Source organism: Palaemon carinicauda, chromosome 32, assembly GCF_036898095.1.
Source record: "Palaemon carinicauda isolate YSFRI2023 chromosome 32, ASM3689809v2, whole genome shotgun sequence".
Lineage (NCBI taxonomy): Eukaryota > Metazoa > Arthropoda > Malacostraca > Decapoda > Palaemonidae > Palaemon > Palaemon carinicauda.
This window is the reverse complement of record NC_090756.1, coordinates 53398643-53409530: the sequence shown is the minus strand read 5'-3', so window position 1 is coordinate 53409530 and position 10888 is coordinate 53398643.

The window sequence follows — 10888 nt, the reverse complement described above, 5'->3', positions numbered from 1 at the left end:
GTGGCTTCTTTCCTCTTGGTGAGAGACTCTTTAGGTATGGTTAGCAGCTCTTCTAGGAGGAGGACACTCCAAAATCAAACCATTGTTCTCTAGGCTTGGGTAGTGCCATAGCCTCTGTACCATTTTCTTCCAATGTCTTTGGGTAGAGTTTTCTTGCTCGACGGTACACTCGGCCACACTATTCTATCTGTTTCCTTATTTCCATTCCTCCCTGAGTCATTTTACCTGTTTGAGCCCTTGTGCTTATAGCATCCTGCTTTTCCATCTAGGGTTGTAGCTTAGCTATTAATAATAATAATAATAATAATAATAATAATGTATAGCAACTAACTTCAACTGTTCGTAAATCTAAAATTGAATTCTCTGAACTGTACATTCCCAATAGCATGTTACTCAACGAAGTGAGATTCACTCCATTTCAAATATGATTTAAACTTTTGCTTTGGAAGTCAGTCCAATAAAACGGTTTCCTTATTAGCAAAACCTTAGCACAAAAAACGAAAAAGAAAAAATTCATTTTCAAAATAACAACAGTTAATTCAACGATGAAGCACCCGACTGAAATTGACCATTATTCACTGAGGCTTTGATTCTAATATCGCTTTCATTTCTGTTTTCGATATCAGAGTGGCTATTATTGCACGGAGATTTTATAATACGTAAACTGAGTTTAATATTTTGTCTATACATAGGTGGAAGGTTTGATTTTTCAATTACTCATTCATTATGAAAAAAATCTATTGGTTCATGGTATAGCATACACAAACACACACACACACTTTTTCTCTCTCTCTCTCTCTCTCTCTCTCTCTCTCTCTCTCTCTCTCTCTCTCTCTCTCTCTCTCAAAAAACCTCATCAACGAAGTTAATTACATTTCCACGCAAGATGTAGTAGTGAGGTAATCGTGGCAAAGCTGAAGATTACATTTTACTTATAAGTGAATTAATGTCATTATATTTTGTAATTACGCAGAAATAATGAATTATTGATAGGAACGAAGGATTACAGTCTTTGTACTGTACTTCTCAATGAAACTGTTACAAAGACTGTGTGTGTGTGTGTGTGTGTAATATGCACATGAATATATCGTATGTATGCCTTAAAAATTAAAAGTTCTCATTCCCACAACTTACATCTTATCATAATCCAAATGGAACCGGCTACTTTTTGCTGTCGGAATTTCACGAAGAAATCACAAACACACACACACACACACATGCTAATGACGTCATCATGTTTTTTTTTTCTTTTTTTTGCTTAGTCGGGCTATCAACTATGTTGTTCTCGGGTGATTACAGGAGATTATGAGATAATATTGAAGTAAGTGTTTAATGATATATTGTTGTATTATTGAAATCTTTTAATTTTTGCTATAATGAGGTAAATTTACATTTTTGGACATCTATTTTTCAATTGTGAGATTCTGTTCAATCATGCGAGCAACTAAATATTCTTTTTTCGGCGATATAATAAGATTATTAAGTAACAAATAAAGTAAGCGTTTGATTATATTCATTAGTATTGTTAAAATCTTATTTTTTATTTCATAAATTGACGTAAGAAATATATTTTTCTTTTTAAACATTTATGCACAATAGACCGTTGTCAGATTAGAAATGAAAGAAACATAGATATGCTATAGAGGGTTCACGTAACAGGTAGACCTACCGAATATAGACCTACTTTGGAATATCTGAGTAAGGTGGAATATGTTTTTATATATGATAACATTAAATGATAATAGCCACTGATAAATTTTCGGGCATTTTTAATGTAAATTGGGCTAAAATTTCTTAACCGCATTAATTCAATAACAAGAGAAGGCTAATATAATCTCTCTCTCTCTCTCTCTCTCTCTCTCTCTCTCTCTCTCTCTCTCTCTCTCTCTCTCTCTCGGAAAAATGTTAAGGCAAACTTTCCGATGCAAGCCTGCTAGGTGGGGGAGGGGGTGTCATTTGTGTTCTGCTCTATATGTGTGCATGTATATACATTGTATGTATGTGTGATATTGAACGCAATAAACTTATTAAATGAAAAAAATATCTCTCTTGCTAACTTTGATGGAACTGAATCAGCATTTCCCTGGATACGCCAACATGATTTATTTCGGATTTCTGCAGACGCTCGTTTTGGGTAATTTCTCTCATTCCATCAATATCTTTATTTTGCCATTTTCTGACTCAGCATGGGATTGCCTCTCAAACACAGGACTTGACTTAACAGTGTATTTGTGTGTGTGTGTGTGTGTGTGTGTGTGTGTCTGTGTGTGTATGAGACATCGGAACATGGGGCTGTTTTAACTTTATTATAAAAAGGTTCGTGATTATAATCTACACAGCCTGGTGATCTTCAAACGAGTACCTTCTTGTTCTTGTGATCGCTTCAGTGGTACTGCTTACCCCTAAAAGTAAGTAAATGCAATGTTGCTCTGTCAATATTCTGAATTGTTAGATTTTGTGGAAATCTCATATGTTTTGGAAATATACTCTCTCCAGTAGGCTTAGTCTATCAGACGTAACACATGTTCAGAGTTCAGTGTTCCCGCACAGCACAACAAATTATGACAGTCATGGTGCTCTTAAAAAGGAAATTAATCTCACTGTATAAAACACTTCTACATATTTTTCATACAAGGCTTAGTACACACACACACACACACACACACACACACACACACATATATATATATATATATATATATATATATATATATATATATATATATATATATATATATATATATATATATATATATATATATATATATATATATGTGTGTGTGTGTGTAGATAGATAGATAGTTATATAGATATATATATATATATATATATATATATATATATATATATATATATATATATATATATATATATATATATATATATATTTCATCATCTCCTCCTACGCCTATTGACGCAAAGGGCCTCGGTTAGATTTCAGCAGTCGTTTTTATCTTGAGCTTTCACGTAACAGTTGATAGCCCGACTAAGCAAAAAGAAAAAAAAAAAAAAAAAAAAAAAAAAAACTCATGATGACGTCATTAGCATGTGTGTGTGTTTGTGATTTCTTCCGACCGCCATATATATATATATATATATATATATATATATATATATATATATATATATATATATATATATATATATATATATATATATATATATAGATAGATATATATATATATATATATATATATATATATATATATATATATATATATATATATATATATATATATATATATATATATATATATATATATATATATATATATATATATATATATATATATATATATATATATAAATATATCATCATCTCCTCCTACGCCTATTGACGCAAAGGGCCTCGGTTAGATTTCAGCAGTCATTTTTATCTTGAGCTTTTAGTTCAATACTTCTCCATTCATCATTTCCTACTTCACGCTTCATATTCCTCAGTCATGTAGGTCTAGGTCTTCTAACTCTGCTAGTGCCTTGTGGAGCCCAGCTGAACGTTTGGTTAACAAATCTCTCTTAGGAAGTTCGAAGATCATGCTCAAACCATCTCCATCTACCTCTTATCATGATATCATCCACATATGGTACTCGAGTAATCTCTCTTATAGTTTCGTTTCTAATCCTGTCCTGCCGCTTAACTCCTAATATCCTTCTGAAGGCTTTGTTTTCATATCTGCTAAATCTATTAGAGATTGTTTCATTGAAATACCATGACTCATGTCCATAGAGTAACGCAGATCTTACTAAACTGATATATAGTGTGATTTTTATAGGTAATTTCGGGGGATTTGATTTCCAAATTATACTTAACCTAGCCATTGTCTTTTTTGCTTTTCAATCTTTCACTAAACTCTAATTCTAAAGACACTGTATAGGATAATACTTAAATGATTCTACCTCATTAATCTTTTCTCCTTTCAATGATATTTCATCTTCCATTGCATACTCCGTTCTCATCATTTCTGCCTTTCTTCTATTTATCTTTAGCCCAACCTCGTGTGATATGTCATGCATTTTGGTAAGCAAGCATTGCGAATCCTGTGGTGCTCTGCTAACAAGGACAGTATCATAAGCATACTGTAGGTCTGCTAAATTCCTATCACCAATTCAGTCTAATCCTTCTCCACCATCTCCGACTTTTCTACGCATTACAAAATCCATGAGGAGGATAAGACAACATAGGTGACAACACATTCCCTTGGAGTACCCCGCTGTTCACTGGAAATTCATTTGATAAGACTCCATTAACATCAACTTTGCACTTGCTACGCTCAGGAACAGACTTAATCAAATTTACTTGTTTAAGACAAAATTCATAATAACGCAGGACTCTCCATGAAATCGGCCGGTGCACACTACCAAAGGCTTTTTCGTAGTCCACAAATTTCATCAAAAGTGGCTTCCTATATACTACACATTGCTGTACAACATGTCTCAAAATGAAAATTTGGTCAGTGTAACTTCTACATTTTCCAAATCCTGCTTGTTCATCTCTCAGCTTTTCATCAATATTTCTCTCAAGTGTCTTTAGAATAATCACACTATGAATTTTCAAAACAACTGACGTAAGTGTTATGCCCGTGTAATTATTGCAATCAGTCAGGTATTCTTTTTTTCTTTTCTTTTTTCACCAATACCCCCTAACTCCCATTCATTAGGTTTTTCCTCTTCATGTCGCATTCTACAAACTAATCGTGTAAGTAGTCTGGGAATCACTTAATTTTCGGCCAGTATCATCTCGGCAGTTATTCTATCGCATCCCGGGTTTTCCATCTGTTTAGTGTTTTGAGGATAGCTTCGACTCCCAACACACTGAATTCATTCATGGGCACATCAAGGTCTTCGTCAGCTTCAGGTATAGTAATCAAATTATTCCCTTCATATCTCCTATTCATAACCTCACTAAAGTGTTTCAGCTAACGTAGTCTTTCTTCATCTTCTGTTGTTATGACAGACCAATCTTTCTTTTGGATGGGTATATGTTTCTTCTTTGCCCTTATAGAGTATTCATTAATAATTATAATTCTTACATCATAGCCACTTTCTGAATTCATAGCTTTGTCAGCCTCATCTGCTTTCCTGTCTAAATATTCTCCGCAGTCATTCCTAGCTTTTGTTTTGACCTCACTATTAATGCTGGAATATTTTATCATGCCCTCTCTCTCTCTCTCTCTCTCTCTCTCTCTCTCTCTCTCTCTCTCTCTCTCTCTCTCTCTCTCTCTCTATATATATATATATATATATATATATATATATATATATATATATATATATATATATATATATATATATATACATATGTGTGTATACACACACGCACACACACACACACACACACACACACATATATATATATATATATATATATATATATATATATATATATATATATATATATATATAATGTGATAAGTATTTAGTCAATTTGATCTATTCCGCTTTATAATAAAAATAACGCTATAAGAAACGATAAATCATTACAAATATCAAAAGTTTGGCAGACTGGTTGGTCAGATAATTTAATACCACTCTGATCATCAAATGTTTCACCATGAGGAATACTTGACTTCTTATATTGAAATCTTCAGAGTCAAATATCTATTCTATTGAGAATTTCTCTCTCTGTAAGACAGGAATTGCTTAATAAAACGTTACTTAATTCCACCACCAAGATTGTGATGGCCTAAGTGGTAACTTCCCTGTAGATTGCCATACTGGAGTTCGAGTACCGCCCAAACTCGTTAGTTTCTTTGGTCGTTGCAACCTCACCGTCCTTGTGAGGTAAGGATGGTGATTTGGAGAACCCTATAAGTCTACCTGCTGAGTCATCGGCAGCCTTTGCCTGGCTTTCCCTGGTCCTAGCTGCATGGTGAGGGGACTTGGGCGCTGATGACATGTAGGACAATGTCACTGTCCTTTACCTCTGCAATTCATGTGCAGCCTTCAAACCTTTAAAAGGATAATCATGAAGATATTGTTATTCTCTCTTACTTAACCTTAAAATGTAACCTCTCTCCTCCCAACCACCTTCTTCCCCCCCCCCCCCCCCTCATTAGAAGTTTTTCATCGTAGTGTTGAGAGAGAGAGAGAGAGAGAGAGAGAGAGAGAGAGAGAGAGAGAGAGAGAGAGAGAGAGAGAGAGAGAGAGAGAGAGAGAGAAGCAGCATTGGATTGGATTGGATTTGTAGAAAATAATTTATCGTAAACCAAAATTTGAGAAGTTGAAAGTGATTGGTTTTCTTGTTAAATATAATAAATATCAATTTTTCTAAATATTATTCGGAATATTATTTTTATCATGTTCATGTGTTGAGCGGGGCTGACTTTAGTTCCTCTAAACACTCTTGTTACTAGTGATCTGTCGAATAATATTGCTTTTTAAAGTGAACTGTTTGTTTACGCTGGTGTCCGAGAACTGAAAGTTTTTGACCAGGTGATCGGAGTATCCAAGTCAGTTCTCAGGCAAAATCCTTTTTGTACGGTGGTCAGTTTTAAGTTTCGCGCATGGAAGGATAATCCCCTAGTGATACCGACACTATGCCACTTGGGGGGGGGGGGGGGGGGCAGTAGGAGCAACAATAATTCAGTGAACGGCAGGAGTATTGAGGTGAGTAAGCCTTTTCACATCTGAACATGAGTTGATTTGATTCCCTAGCCATAATGGTTTAATACATTAGATTAAATTAGTTTCCTTCTTAAGACCTTTTTAAAATTAAATCTTGGGATCAAAAGAAATGACTATTTTTCCAATTTTGTTTTCGGTTCTTTTTTTACCTTTAAGTTTTGTTTTTGCAGTGGATTACCATTTTTATTGAGAATTCATTAATTGTTATTCGTGGATTACCACATTAGGCTATATGCCATAAAGTTTTGTTTTGGTGGATTACCAAAGTTTATGAACAATATGTTTGTGTTTTTTAAATTATATAATCAAATTCCGTCGAAGGTATTGTTAGTGAACAGATTCCCGTTTTGAGTTTTGTTTTTGTTAATACGGATTCCCGTAAGTAATTTAGTTTCCCTTATACCCGACCAGTTTTACAGTGAGTGTTTTTTTTTTTTCAGATCCTGAGAGACATGATAGTCATTGGTTGGGGCTTGCTTCATACGGTTGTTTTCCGGTGAAGTAAGTTACTAACTTGAGGGAGGCAGGACAGCAATTCATCTTAGTTGTCTCTACCAGTAATTTTTATCAAAAATATTAATTAAAATAATATAACTAAACTTTAAAAAACTTCTTGCGTCATTTACCTCATTTTGTTTATATTTTACCTTGCCATTGACAAAATATTGTGTAGGATTATATCTTGCTCTGAAAATACTGCATATTTAAACAAAAATTTCATCTTGTGAAAAGTGATCTGATACATCGCTTAACGAAAAGGTTATTTTCAGTGGTAATTTTCACAAAGGGAAGCAACTCTTCGTTCAACATTATATCATCAAAAAATGTGTAATTGTTTAGGATATACTTTTGTTGAAATTTTGTTTAAATCAAAATAGTAAAAGGGTTTAAAATTATTATTATTGCCATTAGTTAAGCTACAACCCTAGTTGCACAAGTAGGATGCTACAAGCCCAAGGGCTCCATCACGGGAAAATATCCCAGTAAGGAAAGGAAATAAGAAAAGAAACATTAGAAGTAATGAACAATTAAAATATTAAAAAAAAAAAAACAGTAACCGCATAAAAACAGATATTTCATAATTAAACTATAGAAAGAACTGATGTCAGCCTGTTATACACAAAAACATTTGGTGTAATATTTGAACTTTTGAAGATCTACTGACTCAAATACCCAATTAGTAAGGTTATTCAGAACCTTGTCACAGCTGGAATAACACAAAACTGCGTAGTTATTGCTTTGAAAGTATTTTTCATCAATTGTTCATTACTTCTCATGTAGTTTATTTCTTTATTTCATTTCCTAACTGGGCTATTTTTCTCTGTTGGAGCCCTTGTTCTTGTAACATCCCGTTTCTTCAAATAAGGTTGTAGACAATCTTATATATATATATATATATATATATATATATATATATATATATATATATATATATATATATATATATATATGTATATATATATATATATATATATATATATATATATATATATATATATATATATATATATATATATACATATATATATATATATATATATATATATATATATATATATATATATATATATATATATATATATATATATATAAATAAATTTCTACCTCATACTTGGGATCGAACGCTAGCCCCTTCTAATGAAAGGCCAGGTCGAAACCAACCATGCCACGAGAGCCCATAAAAGGAAATCCGAACCTGACACTAATCTAGCTGTCCGAGGATTTACCTGGAGAGACATCAGTCTCTTACCAGCGAGTTTTACCCGATTTCCCCGGGCCACCACGTGACACAATTGGTAGTAATTCATTCAAATTACCCCTAATGAGTCAATATGGATAAATATCAACACAACATCGTGTTCTAATAGAAATAAATTTCTACCTCATACTTGGGATCGATCGCTAGCCCCTTCTAATGAAAGGCCAGGTCGATCCCAAGTATGAGGTAGATATTTGTCCATATTGACTCATTAGGGGTAATTTGAATGAATTACTACCAATTGTGTCACGTGGTGGCCCGGGGAAATCGGGTAAAACTCGCTGGTAAGAAGACTGATGTCTCGCCAGGTAAATCCTCGGACAGCTAGATTAGTGTCAGGTTCGGATTTCCTTTTATGGGCTCTCGTGGCATGGTTGGTTTCGACCTGGCCTTTCATTAGAAGGGGCTAGTGTTCGATCCCAAGTATGAGGTAGAAATTTATTTCTATTAGAACACGATGTTGTGTTGATATTTATCCATATTGACTCATTAGGGGTGATTTGAATGAATTACTACCAATTGTGTCACGTGGTGGCCCGGGGAATTGGGTAAAACTCACTGGTAAGAGACTGATGTCTCGCCAGGTAAATCCTCGGACAGCTAGATTAGTGTCAGGTTCGGATTTCCTTTTATGGGCTCTCGTGGCATGGTTGGTTTCGACCTGGCCTTTCATTAGAAGGGGCTAGCGTTCGATCCCAAGTATGAGGTAGAAATTTATTTCTATTAGAACACAATGTTGTGTTGATATTTATCCATATATATATATATATATATATATATATATATATATATATATATATATATATATATATATATATATATATATATATATATATATATATTTCTATCAATTTCCACCTCTTCTAGAGTCAAACGTTTCAATTCCCCGATAAACGTTCCCCGACTTTCTGCCTCTTATTTCAGTCCCCTTTTAATGAAGCCTTTTACGATTCCTGACACCTGTTCATTATCCCTGACAAGTCCAGCGCCATTAGACTCAGCCCAGCAAGTTATCTCATGAACAAGCAATTGATGCACGAAGCGATCCTCCTAGTTCAAGACCAAGTGAAAGTATTATTATTATTATTATCATAATTATTATTATTATTAGCACTCTAAGCTACAAACCTATTTTGAAAAGCAGAATACAATAAACCCCAGTGAGGAAAGGAAACAATTAAAAAAAATAAACTACAAGAGAAGCTATGAATAATTAAAATAATATATCCTAAGAAGACTAACAACATTGAAATATATCTTTCATATATTAACTATAAAAACTTCATAAAAAAAGCAAGAAGAAAAAAAAATAAGATAGAATAGTGTCCCCGAGTGTACTCTCAAGCAAGACGACTCTAGGGTAACTACAATTGGTAATATTTATATTATCACTAATATAGGTGACCCTTCTAAAATGACATTCAAGTATTTAGATAGATATTCATTCACAAACACAAACATGAAAATAATAATAATAATAATAATAATAATAATAACTGTGTTTATCAGCACATAACTGCATTAACAATTCCCCCATCTGTTCGCCTCAAATAAAGCTAATGAAAGACAAAAACAAGAAATTCCCAAACACTGAAATAGTCTTTTCTTGAAGCCTTCCTTTGGAAAGACTAATGGAGCGCTTGCAAGCAGCATTAACGGAAAGCAGGGCTTCAAAAAGACTGGCATTCGTCTTTTCAATGGAAAGTTTTCAGCCGATACACTTGGAGGAAAAAAAATTCAAAGTTACCGTGTATGCACCAGGTATGGTTAAAGGTCATGTTAAAACAGGAACATTGAATTTTTTATTATCATTATTATTATTATCATTATTGATATTATTATTACTATTATTATTACTATTATTATTATTAGTAGTAGTAGTAGTAGTAGTAGTAGTAGTAGTAGTAGTAGTAGTAGTAGTAGTAGTAGTAATACAGACAGATTTGCATCACTGAGTGCTGTAAGGTAAGATAGTAAGATATTCAAGGGGATTATAGGGCCCATGTAGACCTCAGGTTTCTGCCTAGCTAAATGAATAGTGTGTATTAAACAAGAGAGTATTGGGTATTAATTAGAATATTATAAGTAACAGGTAAAAGTGTAAATAAGTCATCTGATTATACAAAACATACTTAAGTATCTCCTGAAAATCTTGAATGGCTAATGATATGGCAGACATCTTTATACTCCATCTTGAATTATTAATTGAAATATTATCAATTAGATCAAATGTTAACCTTTTGAAATGTACTTTCTCTAATACACTTTTAACTGATGGTTTACTTTGTTAAACAACTGTTGCTACTGAATAAAATTTGATCTAAGGATAACTTTTTGAAGGGGTTTTTGCTATAGTTTCTCATTTGATTTTTCTATTCGTTTTATTCATTTGATTTTATTTATGTAGTATCGCATTTGATCAAAGACCAACCTTTTAAAGAATAGTTGCTTTTAGATTACTATTTTAGAGGACATTGTATATTCGATCAAAGAGTAACCTTCTTC